We start from the raw sequence: 13,990 nt of genomic DNA, 5'->3' as shown, positions 1-13,990 counted from the left end.
AAATCCAAGTTTCAACATGTCCCTTCTAAAATACATGTTCTAGAAGAGAAGCATTTGATCAAAATCAAAGAAAAAGTCAAGAGGCCATAAAGGCCCAAGCTCAAAAAGTCAAAAATCATGTAGATACCTAGGATGCTCATAAAAGAAATGTATCTCCGAGAAAATTCTCAATTAGCATCCATTCATGCTACTCAAAAAGCATCGTCCATTCATACTTTATCCAAATCTCCATATAAACATCCTTCATCCCCCCAATCCACTATTAGTCCATATACTTCTTATCCTAGATTTCCAATCCTCCATCTTCCAACCTTACTTTTAGTCATTATATTTCTCTTCCTCCATTTTCTCCTTAACCTCACCCAACACCATCTTTCCTGCTACTTCATCACCTTTCCAGGTGTGTGCCAATGATGATCTTTTCATTTTCCTCATCCATTTCCCACAAGCCTTATGTCTTCTCATCCATTATCTGTCAACTCCCACCCACCATTCCACTCGTTAAATCCAATCTTTTTCCACCCATCCTACCAACATCTATGATTAAAAATGCATCAAAAAAAGTGAAAAATAAAAATAAAAAATAAAAAATCAAGTAAAGAAAAAGACTCATCCAATGGTGAAAACATGGCAATTCATGCACCTTGGACAAGTACCATGATGAAAACTTGGCAAACAAGCATCATGCATAATCCCTTTATCCAAATTCTCTATACACTTGGGGGCACATTCCATCACCCACCATCCCCATCTCATCCCGCCATCCTCCTTGAGATCTTGATAATAATAAAGCCGACCACTAGATACATGCTTTTGGTCATCCCTTTGACATCCATTTTCCATCAAAGTTTGTATCCACCTATCCTTTATCTACCCATTCTTTCATCTGTACAATCCCTCCATTGACCTCATCCACCCATCCTACTTATCCTCTACCTCATTAACCTTTCACATCCTAGCTTCAATCTATCTCCCTCATCCTCTTGTTGACCAATATTCCATCCTATCACACCCCTTATAAAAACTCCTCCTGAATAAAATATTATAATTGGGAGCACACTTTTCCTTGGAGATCATGTTGTGTCCATCTTTCCCCATAGCCCCCCATTCTAGCCCTATTTTTATCTTCTCATCCCCAACACTAGTCATCTCCTTTTCATCTATCATTGCACTTCTCAAACATCTCTCCATCTTTTCATTGCCTAGTACATCCCTTGTCATTAGTATACAGCTCTAGGCTATCCCTATATACCCCAATGTCATCCATTCATATCCTAATGCTCCTAGACATCTACCATCCACTACACCATCCCTTTGCACCTCTTTCAACTCATCCAATCACCTTCTTATCTTCTAGCCAACCTTGTTGCAAGCCTTGGTCACACCTCAATCATCATCATTGGGATCCATCCTTCCCACTCCTTGTCATTAGGTATATCCTTCCCTTATCCATATCACCCTATCCACCATCAATCCATGTTCTCCTGCTATCTCCTCATACTGAGCTTTTCATCTCCGATCTCTCCATCCCAAGCTTTTCATCCCCTTTATCTTCTTATCCCATTTTTTCCTCTCTCTCCTCATCCTAAGATTTTTATGTACAATCTTCTCATTTTTCTCTTTCCTCCTGCTATCCTATTATGCTAAGCTTTTGTATAGTAATTCCTTGTAAATACTTTGGTCTATTAGCTATATATTCCTTATGGCTTAGTCCTTAACTTGGTACCATTGTATATCTCTCATCTCTTCATGTCAGTTCATGCTTGATCACAAATTGTAGTTCTCTTGGTTAGATGCTTTAGTGAATCCTTGTACGAGATTCCTTGTCATCAAAATGTTGTCCTAAATAGTTCTAATTTCCCAACTCATCCTAGTCCTCAATATTATTGATAGATCCTTGCAGGATACATCCTTCCTCTCATCTGATCTTGGTCTATTAATATCTAGTCCTACTAATCTCTTTGGAAAAAGGTTACTTTTTCATGGATTTCACATTTTCTTTTGATTTATTTTCTTTTCAGGATTTCAAGTTTGGTTATTAAAGTATCTCTTCCAAGAAATTTGGGTTGTTCCCTCCTCAAGGTTGCCATGATTATTTATATCATGGTGTGCTATGAATGGAGCAATTTGAGAGCAAGGTTTTGATCAGGTCTTTTTCATCTTCTTCTTTTTCTTATAATTTAGTTAGATGTGACCCTTTCATATTACAAACATTTGATCACTTGTGGTTCCATGATGCACTTGGGAAATATCATTTTTTTGTGAGTTAGCCAGTGTCGTTTCCACTCTAATTCCTCTAGGATTCATGTGTGATGTTGGGACAATCCTTGCATGTTTTTTTTGCATTAGTCCTATGTAATATTGGTACAATGGCCTTGATGTTATTAGTAACCTTGTCATATCTCCAATATTCCTATATCAAAATAAGTGTTTAACTACATCATGGTGCTCCCCTTTGGAACACCCCCATGCTCAAGTTTCAATGGATTACTTCACAATCCCATCCTATCCAAGCAACCCATCATATCCAAGCATGCCATCCTATCCAAACATTCCATCCTATCAAAGCATCCCATCCTATCCAAGTAACTCATCCTATCCAAGCATCCCATCCTATCCAAACATTCCATCCTATCAAAGCATCCCATCTTATCCAAGCAACCCATCCTATCCAACCATCTCGTCCTATCAAAGCTTCCCATGTTACCCAAGCAACCCATCCTATTCAAGCATCCCATCCTATCCAAACACTCCATCCTATCAAAGCATCCCATCCTATCCAAGCAACCCATCCTATCTAAGCATCTCATCCTATCAAAGCATCCCATCTTATCCAAGCAACCCATCCTATCCAAGCATCCCATCCTATCCAAACATTCCATCCTATCAAAGCATCCCATCCAATCAAAGTAACCCATTCTATCCAAGCATCCCATTTTCTCAAAACATCCCATCCTATCCAAGCATCCCACCTTATCCATGCATCCCATCCAATTAGTCCTACAATCCTAATCCCATAGTTCTATCCATATCATCATCATATCTCCTATCAATTCCATAGTATCCAATCTTGTATCAATCATAATCATAGATCCTACATCAAACATAATCACAACTCCTGAATCAATCATAATCATAGCTCCTACTTCAATCATAATCATAACTCTTGCATCAATCATAATCATAGCTCCTACATCAATCATAATCTTAGTCATCACCAATCATAATCCTAGAATCATACTCTCCCCACCTTACCATCTTCCAAATCACTTCCCTAGGTTCCAATTAAAACAACTAGTTAGTAGTATTCTTACCCATCACTTTTCCTTGTGCACAAGGTTTTCCTTTGGATCATTCTCCCATAGTGAGAGTATGAGTTTCCTTAAACCCCTTCTCTTAGCCACTCTCAGTCCTCCCACTCACCCTAGATTCTTGTACCTTTCAAGAAGTTGTCAGGCCTCACCTTCTCTCCCTTCCACCTTCCTTAAAGGGCATCACCTAGTCCATTCTCTCCTCTTCTACTAAAAACTAGGGCAACCATGTTGCTTTAAAAAGTCTTCTTTGAGTCATTTATATTCAAACTTCATTGAAATAGTGTTGTTCAAGCACTATGTCAAAGAGGGGCAAAATGTAGACACCTAAATCTGATTACATCATTAGGTAATCATATTTAGTCATCTCCTAAGACATTACTGATTAAATAATTATTATTCAATTAATTGATTGTTATCCCCTAGTTAATTAATTAATTAAATTAACTATAGTCCAATTGATAAAATCAAATGATAACCCAAAATAAATTTATCAATTAAATCCTTATTCCTCTATTAAATTAAATAAATCCTCAAATCTATTTAATTTAATCCCATAACCCCATTTTATTAAATAAATCATTTAATAAAATATCTAAAAACCCTTAAAGCATCCCTAAACCATATCCTAACACCTAATCCAATCCATTCACCCATGCTAACCTCTCTTAGCCACCTAACTAACCCATCCCATCAAAGCTAAACCACTTACCCCCTAACCCCCTTTCTAAGCTAATCCTAATCCCCCTCCTAAACATGTGCACAACTTTAAGTAAGGGTTAAGACTAGCTAACCCAAGCTAAAGTCAAAATATCTCCTCCCCTCACCCTCCAACATTTATGATTCTTACATCTTCCTTTATGACTCTTACAAAGAATTTATGAGCATTTATGGAGCCCTTATCTCTTGAGCCTCCTTTGTTGACCATCCATCTTGCTCTTCCCTTTATCCAATCACCCTGTGACATGTGTCACTTCCCTATTGGCCCTAAATAAGCACAATCCATGTGCTCCCTTTTGAGTGTATCTTGACCCTCCCTCACCATTTTGTCATCCTTGCATCCAAACCATCCATCTCTCTACCCCTTGGCCTATAAATGAAACCCTCTTCCTTCACAAAAATCATCCACCTTTCATGTAAAGGTATAATGCTATTTTGAGAGCCTAAAAACTACCAAAATACTATCATAATAATGAAATCCCTCCATACGTCTTTTTTTCAAACCCTCACCCATACATACACTTGGTAAAAACTCCCATCCTTTGGAAGCTTGAGCACATGAGCATACATCCCCTCCCATCAAGGACATGTCCATTTCATCATGGGTTATACCATAAGGAGACTACCATTCTTGGTTTTCTTCCTTTTGGTTTGCTTCCTTGTGAAATTCATGTTACATTACTAGATAATAGGTGATACACCAAGATTTCACATAGCCTTATTGATTGAATTTCTAGTTCACTTTTGAGCTTTCTTACTTCTTCTTACAAGGAACCATTCTTCTCTAAGAGTTCGTTGATTGTATCATTTGCTTCATCTAAACTACTTGAAGGGAAAAAGTCTTCAATCTTTTCTTCAGTGTACTAACGATCATTCATTTGATTTGCAAGTTTCTTCCTTCTTTCTAGGGATTGAGAAAATTGCTCCTTAGCTTTATTGAGTTGTGCAATGGCCATTTGTAGATCTAGCTTTTCATTGTCAATTGCCTTATCAAGTCTAAATATCTCCATTGTCCTTGATCTTTGTTCAAGCTATCAAACTTTATCCTAAGAACCACAAAGATCTAATACCAATTGTTGGAAATATTCAAGACTATGCTAGGTTACTAAGAGGGGAGGGGTGAATTAGTAACCTTAAAAACTTTACCAAATTCAAATCTTAATTATAATAATCCAATTACCATTTAATTCATTAAATAAGATCTAACTGCATGCATGAGAAACTGAAAGCACAAAACACTTATAACACTTGAATACAATAATTTGGTGACCCAAAAACCTTCCAAATAAAAAGTAAAATTGGGGTGGGGATGATACCCACAAAGCTTCAATATTGCAGCATAAAGTTGGCCTGATAAGGCTTACAATGATCACTCCTAATGATCTTCCCTATTAGGAGCAATCAGGACTACTAGGTACACCTTGTTAGAGGTTTTGCAAACACACAATGAAGTATGCACTTGGTAAAGCGATTTGACAAAAGACTATTAAGTCTACCTTGTTAAAGGATTTGGACTGGTTCACCTGTTAGGATGAAACAATAGATCTCTAACTTACAACTGGATTGCTGATTGAGATTCTTTGAAGTACTGATCACCTTTATGTGATAGATATGGCTTTGTTACTCCTTTGCTAATATGTCCTTACAACACACTTTGTCTGCTGCTGATTCACATTTGCATGCTTCTATTTTACATTTTTCACACATTCATACTTTCTCGTACATACTTGGATATGATACAATACATTACATATATATCAATCCAATTTACATAATTAGAAAGTTGGCCAATATAAAAGTTAGCACTAGTATTACAAAGTTAGACCATATGTAGATACTCGAGTTCTAAAGACTAACTTGGTGAAGTTATGATATTTGGCATCCACTATCACTACTTGGCATCATCATGCATTTGATAAAGTAGAAGCTTGGTCCATACTAATCATCTCAGAGTACTCTTGAACTTGGTCTATACTAGTGACTTAGTAGATTCCATGTAACTTGGTAGAAACTAAATTACTCATTTACCATGACTGCACTTGATAAACACTAATCATCACATAGCTGGTTAGCACTAACTTCACTTCACATGAACTACTAGCTTGGTAGAAACTGCAAAGTTTGGTAGCTATTGAAATGCTTGAGTGAAACTACTAGACTTCACAATCCCCGATTCTACTCAATTTGAACTATTTCACTTCACACTAACTAAATTCCCTTGGTAACCACTAAAATTCTTGTTAGAAACTATAGTGCTTGGTGGCTATTGAATTACATGGAAAGTACTGTAGACTATTCAATGAGCTCGGTAACCATACAAAACCTGAATAAGTGTTGTCACTAATAACAAACCTGACTAAATCTAAATAGTAAGTGTGTCTAAGAATCATGTATTACATGCTAATACAAAGCACCTATCTATTGGAAACTATAATTGAAACAATTATTCTATTGTCATTGATGTAAAATTTATTAGTGAGAAAGTTTTCTATCTGATCTAAATGTCATATCTATTTGATTGATGAAGAGGATTTGAGAAGATGTTCATAACAAAAGTATCTAGAGGAAAGGTTGAGTTATGAAGAGGAAACTACAAATGGACATTTTATTAGTTAGACTTTGACAAGATAAAGTGATTGTTTAAATCATGTTGCAAGAGGAGAAGACAACAATATTCAAGTCTTGGAAGTGTGAGAAAAGATAGATCAAATGTGTAGGCTTAACCTAGTAATAGAGTAAAAGAATAAGTAATTTTAATAGACATGTTGAGTGATGCTAGTGTCAACCAAGCCAAAGTAAGTATTGAAAAAAATTATTGTAATTTCCAATTGACTAAGTTGGTTTCTTGGGATATGGAAAATGTGTTGAAGATAAGGATCAATGAGTTGGATCACTTAATATAAGGAGAGGATTAGGTAATTGACTTAAGAGATGAATTTAGTTAGAAGTTTCTAGACAATAATAGATAAACATAATGATAATTAGATACATTGTATATGATGGATCAAATTTTAAACCCCAAGATCTATATTTTTGTTGAAGTGAAAAAATATTAGAACTACCTATTTAAAAGGGTATAGAGGAAAACTTTCTAGGAAGATAGAGAGAGTGTGGTACATAGAGGCTATGCACGTGTGAAGTAGTTTCAAAGAGTTGGAGTTGTTACTAATGTTGTTGACATGTTAATCTAAGGAGATGGCTTAATTTTGTTGAGAAGAAGTGAAGGGTGATTGCTTGAAAGGTTGCCAAAAAAATCTAAGATTGAGATGACAATGGAGGGCAACTAGTAAATTAGTATTAGGAGTTGAACAAAGATTTGTACATGCAAGTGAGTTGTATTTAATAGATCAAAATTGTCATTACTTTCTAACCATTATGAATAGTATCTGAAATATTTTAATCAAGGTTGACCTAATAGTCATAAGGACTTAAAATTATATATAAATCCTTTAACAATGTGACATTCTAATGGAATGTTCCAAAGTCCTCTAACAAGGCCACTCCTAATAGGGTGATTAAATTCTTTAATAGGGTCACATTTAACAGTGTGTATTGTAACCTTTAATAGGGTTGGCTCTTGATGAAGGGTGCTCAAAAATACAATATTCTAACCTACATGGGTGCCTTTGTTATAGTAATCTACAAGACTAAGCTGCAAACTACCACCCAAAGTTATTCTAGACAATGTTCAAGATTTTCTTAAACAAGCAATTTTATGTCACTTGGGAAGATTCTAGACATTCAAACTTAATACCTAGGATCAAAAGACTCTATCGATACAAATAGAGTCGACCAAATACATCTTTGACATTTATTTTATAAATTGTGGGTAGCCCAACTTTGGAAAGCCATAACTCTTGAATTGGTGTTCTGATTGGCTATTATAACAAATTTTCAGAAACACTAGCTCTTGATCTACAAGATCAAAACTGTGCTAGTGACCTTCCATCAACTTTTTGAACCTCATTTGGGGCCTCTAAGACCTTCAAAATTGAGCTCAAATATTTTTCTCCAAAAGTTTTGACCAAAATTCTGCAATAACTTCTCTGATACTTTAGTTCAAGCAATGAGATTTTTGTGGTAGACTTATAATTTTGAAATGAACCTTCACATAGAAAATTAGAACATTCCAAGCTTATATGAAAAACTTACTAAAAATAGCAAGTTCCTAGAAATAGTAACCCCCTATCTACTAGTCCTTATTAAAATACAAAAGTTTGAAAATAAAAATGTTTTTGGGCGATGCAAGATTCCTCTTACACCTGGGGTAATTTGAGAAGTGACTCCATCACATTTTAGGTGTTCAAAGGAAAACCAAGATGGTTAACCTCCTACCTTGCTAGTCATGATGAATCCTCTACTGGCCTTCATTTCCATTTGACTAGGTATTCCTCATAGGTTATGTTCCTTGTACTTTTGCCAATACGTCTGGCCATTATCTCCTCAATCTCCTTTGTAGCCAAGCTAACCACTAGAATACTCCATTATTATTCTGTAACTTAATCTCCATCACCTCCTTCATAATTCTCTATCAAATTTGAAATATTAAATAATGTTTAATCATGCCTTTCTACTATCTTGCATGGTCCAAACTTCTTCATCTTCAGCTTATTATATGTACCCACTGGAAAAAAACTCCTTTCTCAAATGAACCATGACTTCATCTCCAAGCTAAAATTCCTTATACTACCTTTTTACATCTTCCTTAGCCTTGTATTTTGTATTAATCTTTATGATGTGCTTCCTCACCTCCTCATGGATATTCTTCAAATGTTCAACAAAATCTTCTGCTTCAGCACTACTTATCTCTCCTTTATCCAACTATCACAATTCATAAGCATTTCAGGGACTCTCCCATATACAATCTAGAATGATGATTTACTAGTACTCATGTTGATAGAATTATTTTTTGAAAATTATTCCTATGGTAAAATCATATCCCATCCTTTTGGCTTGTCTCCAACCAAACATCTCAGTAAATTTATTAAACTCCTATTCAGCACTTCTATTTGACCATCAATCCATGGATGATGTGATGAACTAAACTTTAAATCTATCTTCAATTTCTTTCATAATGTATGCTAGAAATACCCAAAAAAATTGGTATCTCGATTGGAAACTATACTCTTTGGTAGACTATGTAGTCTCACCACTTCTCTAAAAAATAACTTTGCCACATGAACAACATCACTAGTTGTCTTGCAAGGAATAAAATGTGCCATCTTCAAAAACCTGTCAACCACAAAAAAATAGAATCTTTCCCTCACTTAGTCATTGGTAATCTAAGAATAAAATCCATGCTAACATTCTTCCATGGCTTCTCTAGTATAGGTAATGGCTGATACAACCATATATTCTACTTCACTCCTTTCACCATTTGACATACTTTGTAACTCTGTAAAAACTTCTTTACATCTTGTTGCAACTATGGCTAGTAATAAGTCTTAGCAACCAAAGCTATGGTTTTATCTCTACCAAAATGTCTAGCCAAACCACCACTATGCTTCTCCTTGATGAAATTCTCTCTCATTGAAATTTTGGCAATGTACAACTAACTTCCTTTGAACAACATACTATCATGGATCATAAAATCCAATCACTTTGTCCTATCAAGTGTAACAGGTTCTGTACAAGACTTCCACACTTCACCAAAATCAAGATCATCTCGATACAAAGTACCAAGTTCCTTGAACCCAATCACCTCCATCTACATTTATGTTAGCAAAAGTTGTCTTCTAATAAGAGCATCTACAACTTTGTTAGACTTCTTACTCTTGTGTTTGGAAAAAAATGTATAACTCTACAAAAACTCAACCCACTTCAAATGTCTTTGGTTTAATTTTCCTTAACTATTCAAATATTGCAAAGCTTGATGATCAGTACTCAAAAAAAAAATCTTTAGGAAGAAGATAGTGTCTCCACTTCTTCAATACTTGAACTATAGCATAAAATTATTAATCATAAAAAAATAATTTCCTTTTGCATTATTCAATTTCTCACTAAAATAAGCAACAAGTCTACCTACTTGGCTCAAAAAAACTCCCATTGCAAAACACTAACATCACAATCTACTTGGAACACCTTGTTAAAATCAAGAAGTGCTAAAACAGGCTACTTTGTAACTTTCTATTTCAACAAATTAAAACTCTTATCCGCTCCTATAGTCCACTTAAATTCTTTCTTATCCCCACTCATTGTTTTAGTTAGGGGTCCAAAAATATTGCTAAAACCTCTTATAAACTTTTTGTAAAAAGTAGCCAATCCATGAAATGATCTTACCTCTATTGCACTCTTTGGAGTAGACCATTCAAGGATAGCCTTCACCTTCTCTGAGTCCATTTTCAAATCTTCTCCTAAGACTACAAATCCTAGGTACACCAACTCCTTTACAAAATTGCACTTCTTTAGGGTTATGAACAACTTTTCTTCCCTCGAGTTATCAAAAACCTTTCAAATATAAATTAAATGCTCCTCCAATGTCTTACTAAAGATAAAAATATCATCAAGGTAAAGAAGGAAAAACTTACCTAGAAAATTCTTTAGTACCTTATTCATGAGCCTCATGGAAGTGCTTGGTGCATTGGTTAGCCCAAAAGGCATGACAAACCAATCATACGATCCTTCCCTTGTCTTGAAAGTAGTCTTCCATGCATCTCCTTCTCTAATGTGAATCTAATGGTACCCACTCTTTAGATCTATCTTTGTGAAATACTTAGCCCCACTCAAATAGTCCATAATATCATCCATCCTTGGCAATAGAAATATGTACTTGATTGTGATATTTTGGATAGCATTAGAATCTATACACATTCTCCACTCTTCTTTGGTGATAATATGGCTAGTACACCACATGGACTCAAACTCTCTCGAATCAACCCCTTCTGAAATAACTCATGAACATGTATGTTCAATTCTTCATTTTTTGCTAGTGTCATTTTGCGTGTTAACTTGTTTGGAAAACTAGCTTCTAGAATCAAATCCATCTGGTGACTAATCATCCTCATTGGGGGCAATCCATCAGGTACATTATCTGATAAAATATCAGAAACTCTCCGAACATATTTGCAACTTTTGGAGGTAACTCTTCTACTTCTTCTTTACTATCTTTTGTAAATATAGAAAAACACATATTCTCACACTTCATACCTTTGAGAAACTCATTTCCATCAACAAAGCATATTTAGGCAACACCACATACGTTTTCTTCTTTCTCCTTCAATGACTTCAACTTATGTTTCACTCCATCCTTTGTCAGGGTATAGGTGTTTGCTCACCCATGGTGTACAACATGCCTATCAAACTACCATGACCTAACTAGCAACATGTGACATATGTCCATAGGTATGATTTCACAATGTAGCTCATCCTAGTAGCTTCTAATCTTGAACTTCATAAAGCATTGTTCATTGACTATGACCTTGTGGTCATCTTGCACCCAAGCAATATGGTATAAGCATAGGTGTTTTTGCCTCTTCAACTTCATCTTTGTGACCATCATTTCTAATACTATATTTCTACCATTTCCACCATCAATGATCACATCACAACACTTATCTTCACATCTACACCTTGTATGAAATAAGCTCCTTCTTTGATCAAGTTCATTCTCACCACTCATTAGGACTCTTCTATTAACTAGGACTTGTCCTCTTTCAAAATCTTCAAAATGTGATGATCTGGTATCTTTATCAACATGTGAAACTCTAGCCTAGCCTTCTCTTATTTGATCCATCCTTCCTTGGCACTAGGAACATTCAAATGCTCTATGCCCTTCTTCTCCATAGTGAAAAAATTTCCCACAGAAGCCTCCTGTTCCAGATCCTTTTCCTCTACCTCTTCCTCTTTGATCTCTATTATTATGGTCATGGGAACAATTGTAATTATTCCCCCTCTAGTTCTAACTACTACTTTCAGCCTCATCCTTTTTCTTCTAATCATCATTAAGACCAATAGAAGATCATCATCCAAATCTTCCACCATGACCTCTTCCAATATTCTTGTTGTTAAACTTCTTGATCAATTTATCCTCAACTTTTAGGAAAAACTAGTATGCCTCCTCAATATTGTTAATTTGAACTAGAATTATCTCATCTTGAATACTTAGTCTTAACCCATTAAGATAATGAACCACTTTCTCCTTATCAACTTCTACATGGCTAGTTCTAATGAGAACTTGATAGAACTCTTCATTATACTCTTCAAAATATTTTCCCACTTACTTCAACCCTTGCATTTTCTTCAACAAGTCAAGATCATAATCCACAAAAATGAATTATTTCTTTATTTTAGCTATCATTTGATCCCATCTGGTGATTTTTTCCTTTGCCTTTATGTTCCACTCCAACCGAACCTTCTACCACCAGATCTTTGAATGTCCCTTTAGGTTTTCCTTCAAAAAATTGACCCTATAAAGATCCTCAATATCTCTATACTCAAATTATTCCTCTAGTTCATTGAACCAATCAATCAGCTCCTTTGGGTTAAGATTTCCCAAAAATATGGGAACCTCAAACTTAGATCTTTTTCCAATCTTGGAGATGGTCTTAAAAATCCTCCCTTCCTCTAGGTTTAGAAATACCTTTGGCTTGATATTTTCTTCTTCATCATACTCATCATCTGTTTCATCTATTATGACAAGATTCATTCCTCTACGCATTAATTAAAATTTACATTCTACAAATCTATTATTTTGAAATAGTTTTCAACTAGCTATTGTTGCAAATAGTTTATAGTAGAGATTGAGCAATGGAATGATAAGATCTAAAGTACTTAACTATTTTTTTATTTGTTCAATTGGTACATCTAGACTATGGATAATTGATTCACCCCCCATCTTTGTTATTCTAAATATTCTAATAATTGGTATATGAGCATTGTAGAGAGAAGTTTGAAGGCATTCAAAAATAAAGATCATTGTGTACACAAAAGAGGTACTAGAGTTGAACAAAGAAATTTTTTCTACATTGCATAAGTTGATGAGGATACATATAGCTATTATTGGTGATGTTGCATTAGATTTTCTGGATCATGCATATGTGCACATAACTAGAGTTCCTTTAACTACTCAAGAACTAAAAGAAAATAATGAACAAAATCAAACAATGTTGGAGATTGCTTCATCCCTAAGCTATGTTGAGTTTGATGACCTAAACAAATCCAATAATTCAAAGGATATGTGGGATAAACTAAAGAAAATATATGGAGGAGATGATGATGTCTTGAGAGCCAAATCAAAAATTCTAAGAGGTAAGTTTGATGAAATGAGAATGACAGAAGATGAGAACATAGTTCAGTATTGCACAAGAATCAAAGAAGTTTTCAATGATATTAAATGAGCTAAAGGAAAGATTGAAGATGAAAAAAAAATTCAAAAAGGTATTGAAAACTCTACTTCCTATTTATGCTATTAGGGATTTCGAAACACAAGAACTAAGATGTGCACTAGGTAATGACCTAACCATGGAAAGTGTAATTGATAGGCTTACTAATTTTGAGATGTCTAACTTTCATAATTACACACCTTCTACTATTGAATCTTCTTTTAAATCACAATTGATTATTAGCAAGAAAGAAAAGGGAAAATATGTGAAAAATGATAATGATACTTCTAATGATAGACTTGATGAACTTGAGGCATTGATAGCTAGGAGATTTGGAAGAAGAAAAGGAAATTACAAAGATAAACTTATCATAATATATTTTTCATGCAATAAGGTTGGTCATATTGTTGCAAGGTATCCTGACAAACAGGAAAAGGATGAAAGAAAGGAGAGCAAGTACAAGGAAGAGGAGATGACCAATACTTAAGAAGAGCAAGGACTACAAGGAAAAAGGTAAGAAATCTTATTATATTGTTGAAGAAGAAACTGATACTAAATCTAAAAGTAATGATGTAAAGGTAGTCTATATTTCCAAGAAAGAAGATTATGATGAAGATGAGAAAACTACTTTAATTTATG

The sequence above is a fragment of the Cupressus sempervirens genome, chromosome 2 (genome assembly GCF_028749045.1).
Source record: "Cupressus sempervirens isolate cs-2001-9-10 chromosome 2, ASM2874904v1, whole genome shotgun sequence".
NCBI classification, from domain to species: domain Eukaryota; kingdom Viridiplantae; phylum Streptophyta; class Pinopsida; order Cupressales; family Cupressaceae; genus Cupressus; species Cupressus sempervirens.
Note: the sequence above shows the minus strand (reverse complement) of the source record.